This window comes from Lynx rufus, unplaced genomic scaffold (assembly GCF_022079265.1).
Source record: "Lynx rufus isolate CCGP_SWC_20201006 ecotype Redwood Valley unplaced genomic scaffold, mLynRuf1.p SCAF_9, whole genome shotgun sequence".
Lineage (NCBI taxonomy): Eukaryota > Metazoa > Chordata > Mammalia > Carnivora > Felidae > Lynx > Lynx rufus.
In genome coordinates this window covers 84,177,145-84,183,842 of record NW_025814897.1, presented here as the reverse complement: position 1 = coordinate 84,183,842, position 6,698 = coordinate 84,177,145, and positions in this window count along the sequence as shown.

Below are 6,698 nucleotides of genomic sequence, written 5' to 3'. Positions count from 1 at the left end.
GCAAGTATAGAAAATGTGTAAAATACATCCTGAGGATTTTGACCTTCAAATAAAAAAAAAAAAAACAAGATCAAAAGAATCCTATAAGTTTCCAGAAAATGGAATCACCTATGGAAGAATGTATAAATACCCAGCTGAAAACATTCAGCTTTAAACACACCATTAAATAACAACCAAAAATTAATAAATGCAGGATTCCATTAAAAGTTAGATATAAACTCCAATAAAATGCTTGCAAAGCCAATGGTATTAACTAAAAATGATTTTTAAAAACCTACAGAAGTGTGAGGTAATGGGTTAAGTTGGTTAAATTAATGAAACAATTACAATTGGTAATTGTATTTCTCTAAATATATAGAAAATATTTAGGAAAAAATATTACCATTAAAAACTATGAGTAGTTTTTTCCTTAATTTTTTGGATTGTTTAAAAAGTTTGGAAATTAATGTTTTCAAGTTTATTATAAAAATAAGCTCATTTTACAATAATGAAAAAAGTAAAATGGTTCTAATAATACTATTTGTACATTTATGGTAAGATAAGCTTTTGTATCATGAAGACTTACCAGTGTTTACATAGTGACAATTTACTTAAATTATTGGAAAACTATGTTTCTGTGGAAACTGGCTATAGAAGTCTAGCTTTGCAAATCCAAATAAATCAACTGAAAACAAATATAAAATGCTTGATAACATCTGTGTTCTGAAATGCAGTTAATATACATTAGTTCTTATTCTGTATAGGTAAGACAAAATTAAAATTAATAGAGATACTCTTATAAACAAAACCACTCCTGGGAATTGCCTGAAGAATTTTTCACTCATACAGAAGTAGAGTTTCTGAGGAATGAGCAGCATTGCCTTACCTGAAATATTGTTAAGTGTTACTTGACTACCTTTTTCAGAGCATTTGCTACTCCCCCCCCCCCACCCCCCACAGTTGTTGGTAACTGTGGCTGTCAGTAAGTCATCATGAACACTGACAGAAACTGTTGACTCTCAATGCTCATAAATCCTTGTCATCCCTCTCACCGGTGAATGGAGCACTTTAGCAATTTATTTTTAGGAACGAAACTGGAGGACATAGGGAATAGACCCTCAGTATTTTTGTCTTTCCAAAATGCTTCCACAAATGCCCCATTTTCTTTGGCAAACAACTCCTTCTCCATTGCACCCATGTGTTTCCTGGTGGGTTTACCAGTCACCGTGTACCACTCCCCCTTCCCCCCCGTAGTGATTTGTCTAATTATAGGCACATGACAAAAACCTAGTCAGTGGAGCCATCCTTTGGGATTTTTTCCCAAAGTTTCTTTTCCTCCCTGTAGGTGGAACTGTAAGAATATAGATTCTGAATAAATAAAACCACTACCCAGGGAGAGAGACCAGAAGAGGAGAAAAAGAGGCATGATAGATCCAGTTCTAATTCTAGCAGTCCCTAAAATGGCATTGGTTTTTCCTATGACTGTGCTAACCCAGACTTGACTTCCAATAAAGGAACACATGTATTTTAAGGTCTTTATTTATTTATTTACTCATATATTAATTCATCTATCCATTCATTATTATAGTCAATAGCTTCTATATGTATAACAGGTTTATTGAATGGGCTGAATTTGACAGATGAATTAGTAAATTTACTTTATGGAGTTGCTCTTCTCTATATCCAGAAAAAAAAATTGGGTAGATCCAAAAGCCTTTCCAGTGATAAATGACTCTGATAATCAAGTGTCCAAACAAATCTTACTTGATCCAAATTCATTTTATTATTATTATTTTTTAATTAAAAAAATTTTAAATGTTTTTATTTATTTTTGAAGGAGAGAGAGAGACAGAGCATGAGTGGGGGAGGAGCAGAGAGAGAGGGAGACACAGAATTCTAAGCAGGCTCTAGACTCTAAGCTGTCAGCACAGAGCCTGATGTGGGGCTTGAGCTCATGAACTGTGAAATCATGACCTGAGCTGAAGTTGGATGCTTAACTGACTGAGCCACCCAGGCGCCCCATTACTTAATCAAAATTTAAAGCTTCCCCACCACTCCTATGTTTATCCTAGTTCAGGTTTAGAAGCCTACAATGGAGGCATGGAGAGTAGTTGTTTTTCATGCCTCATTTCTTACTTCTCATCTTTCATTTCTATTTAATTATGAGCATGTTTGAGCATCCGTTGACTGTAAGCTATATAAGAGGAGTCAAATGATGCTCTGCTATATTACTGCACATGGCCATGCTTAGAAAAGCCAACTTAGCTCCTGAAATCAATGTACAGTGCTTCAACAGCTTTGAGGTTATCTCTCAGATATCTGGTACTGTTTCTCTTTGGGATGCTAAGTAAATATTTTGTTAGAAAAACTCCCCACAAGAAAACATATGCATTTAAATGCATGACTTTCAATTAATTATTTGGCCTAAGCCTCTTTGGTTACTAAGAACTGCTTATGTCCTGCCTGATTCTGCTTATGTTCAGCCTGCATCTCCTTCCCTACAATGTCAGGACATGACATATTAGACTTGCATGGACTGATCATACATAATTCCATTATTCCAAAGAATAAAGATAATTTCTACAGATTGTTCAAGTCAACCAAAGGCAAAGAAGATAAGCATAAAGACCCCAATCTTTGAAGACATAAACTACTAAAACATGCTCTGGTCTAATCTGATAATGTGAGCAACAAAAGAAATTGGCAAATAGAGTAACTTACATTAATCTAGATCAAACTAGATCAAATTGATTCTGCCCAAGATGCAGCAACCAAGGCATGTCCAGCATGAGACAACTGTTCTACACAGAGATATTGTCAGAAAGAAATTTCTGGAGTTTCGAATTGGAAGAATGGATTAAAGACAAAACAAAACTTTCCAATAGACTGTTTTTAGCTGAAAGGTGGCCTAATTTATATAGAGGCAGTCTGCACTGGGATCCATTTCTTCCTAAGAATTCTAGTGTTTGTATATTTTAATATGTATGTATCTGACTAAAAGCCCCATGACCACTTTATCTACTTGATAAACCTGTGACTGCTCTCTTCTTATTATAGTAAATGATTTCTTGTTTCAAAGTGAAAGTTTTATTTTAGCTTCACTATTTCATGAAACATTTCATGAACAAATGATAGATCACAAACATTTACATAACAAAGAAATAATGTTAAGTTTCAAACTATTAAGCCTTTCAACCATGCCTGGTGTAGGAAAGATCAACTAATAATCCTTGCTGTGCTTCTGGTGAAATTACTGAATAATTCAAAGAAGAAATTATTTAAAGCAAGGCTGCTGAGAGGAGGAGGCTGGATAAGTGACGTGTTGATTCATTAGCCTGTAGTTTCTTCTTGCTGCACATGAAAATAGTGAAGCAAGAATAATGCCATTTTGTAATCTCTGTAGGGGCGATTCTTTTTCTGGAGATGTCACCTGAAGGCGTTAACAACCAGAGCACTTTGTCTTGTTATGTGGTGAGATTGCCTTGTGATAATTTTATTGTTAAAGAAGCAAGTGATTGTTCAAGATTTTATATCAGAAGAATTGCATGAAAGTTTGTGGAATTTGTCCCTTCCCCAACTCCAGAAAGCCTCATTGTTGTATGTACTGCTCCCATGTTATCTTCAAAGTTACCATCCTTCTCCTAAGAATAGTGATTACCCTCTTTATATGCCACATGTTTTCCCATTTTTGAAGATCATTCATGTGCATTATCCTATGTAGTTTGCCTGACTCCTCTTCAAAATTGGGATCTAAAGCTCCAAGTTCAGGTTACCCTTAGAAAATGTAGTTCAAGCATTTCCAACATCTTTCTCCAGCTAGTCAGCATAAAGGTAGTCTTTACTCTTTCACATGATCAGGGGAAAATGTTAGAGACAGAGTGTGGGCTATATGTATTATTAAAAGTTTCCTATGTCAGTGTTCCCTTTCTGTGACAAGTCAGGCCACAGGAAAAGTTAGTAAATGTAAGGGGAATGAGAGTTTTTAAAAAACATTTACTGAGTCCATACTTATGGCAGGCACTGTGTTAAGGCCTTTGAAAGTATTATTTTATTAAACGTCTTGAAAAGAAAACAACACAAAATGAAAGAAAACAACATGAGGAAGATATGTTTCTCATCTCCATTTTTAAGTGAGGAAAATGTGTAGCACTCAACCTAAAAACTCTTAGATCTAACCAATGAATTCACTAAAGCTGTGGAATATAACATTAACATAAAAAATCAGTAGCATTTCGTACACTATTAATGAATTTTCTGTATAAGAAATAAAGAAATTGTCCCTTTATGATATCATCAAGAACAATAAAATAGGAATAAATTTAAACAAGGTGAAAGCTCTGAACTCTGAAAACTTCAAGACTCTGATAAGAGAATTTGAAGAAGATACACACAGATATAAAGATATCCTGTGTTCATGGATCAAAAGAATGAATATTGCTAAAATACTTTTACTACCCAAAGCAATCTACAAATTCCATGTGATCTCTATAAAAATTCCAATAACATTTTTCATTAGGAAAAACAATATGAATATTTGTATGGAACCACAGAATACCCTAAATACCAAAGCGATCTTGAGAAAGGACAAAGCTAAAGGCATCACACTCTGATCTCAGACCATAGTATAAGTCTATAGTAATCCAAACAGTATGGTGCTGGCATAAAAACAGACAAATAAACCAAAGGGGCAGAATCAAGACCCCATAAATAATCCCAAGCATATACTTCCCACTATTATTTAACAAGAAAGCTAAGAATACTGAATGGAGAAAAGACAGTCTCTTCAATAAGTGGTTCTGGGATAATTGGATATTCACATGTAAAAGAATGGAAATGGACCCCTTTCTTTCATCACTTACAAAAATTAACTTGAAATGAATTAAAGATTTAAATGTAAGACCTGAAATTATGAAACTCCTAAAAAAATAAATAAGAACAAAGCGACTTGACGTGGGCCTTGGTAATGATTTTTTTTGGATACGACACCTAAAACGCAAGTAACAAAATAAAAATGAACAAGTGGAACTACATCAAACTAAAAAAGCCTCTGTACAGCAAAAGAATCCAATAAAGTAAAAAGACAACCCACAGGGTGAGAAAAGATATTTGCAAACCATATATCTCATAAGGGACTGATATCCAAATTATATGAAGAACTCATACAACTCAGTAACGACAACAACAAAATAACTGAATTTAAAAATGGGCAAACGACCTACACAGACATTTTTTCCAAAGAAGATACATAAAACATACCAATAGGTACATGAAAAGATGCTCAACAACACCAGTCATTAGGGAAATGCAAATCAGAATCACATTGAGATATCTGTTAGATATGGCCATCGTGAGAAAGGCAGAAGGTAACAAATGCTGGCATAAAGGTGGAGAAAAGGGAACACTTGTACACTATTGGTGGGATTATAAATTGGTATAGTCACTGTGGAAAATTTTATAGACGATCCTCAAAAAATTAAAAAAAAAAAAGAACTGCCAGATTATCCAACAATTCCACTTCTGGGAATATCCCCAAAGGAAACAAAAACGTTAACTAAAACATGCATCCACATGTTCAAAGCAGCATAATATACAATAGCCAAGACATAGTAACAAACTAAGTGTCCATCAATGGATAAATGGATGAAGAAGTTATGGTAAACACACACACACACACACACACACACACACACACACACACAGAGTGCAATATTACTCAGCCCTAAAAAATGAGAAAATCTAAACATTTGCAACAACATGGATGGACCTTGAAGACATTATGCTAAATGGAAGAAGTAAGAAAGAGAGAAAGATAAATACTGTATGATCTTACTTATATGTAGAATCTAAAAAAAATTTTTTTTTAAACAAACTCATAGAAAGATAAATCAGACTTGTAGTTGCCAGAGGAGGGTAGGGGGGAGGAATATTTGGAAACAGGTGGTTAAAAGTACAAATATCCAGTTTTAAGATAAATTAAAGGCTAAGGATGTAATGTACAACATGATGACTATGGATACTAATGGTGTGTGAGATCTAAGAGAGTTGTTAAGAGAGTTAATTCTAAGAGTTCTTATCATAGGGAGATTTTGTTTTCTTCTTTTTATTGTATATATATATGAGATGATGGATGTTAACTGAATCTATTGCAGTAATCACTTCACAATATATGTAAATCAAATTATCGTGCTGTATGCCTTAAGCTTACACAATGCAGTACGTCAATTCTTATTTGTTAAAATCAGAAAAAATTAAGTAGCATCTTCAGTTAGAGGTGATCCAAGAAATGTGGAAAGAAGAAAGATGAGATTGCTTTCTGACATTTGTAGTATAAAAATCACACAATGAATAAAATGCTGAGAGATGAGAATGTCTTATAAAGAGATTTGCTCTTGTCAAGCAATAACTGACTACTCTTGACTGAGGACATCAATACTCCTGAAGGGGAAAAAAAAGATTGATCTGCCAGGAAGTTGCACATAAATTCCAGTGATAGAAACAAATAAATGTTATATCCATCCAACCAACACTCAAAGGAAATAAAAAAGTAGACAATAAATTCAAACATTCCAGTGTTGTTAACAAGACCACCCATGTTGTGGAGATTAATCTGTTGAACTGAATAAACCTGATGGTAATTAAAATTCTATTCATCTACTGTTTCTTATTCAGATTCCACATAGCATTCTAATCATGATATGGTTTCTCATGAAGTCTGCCAA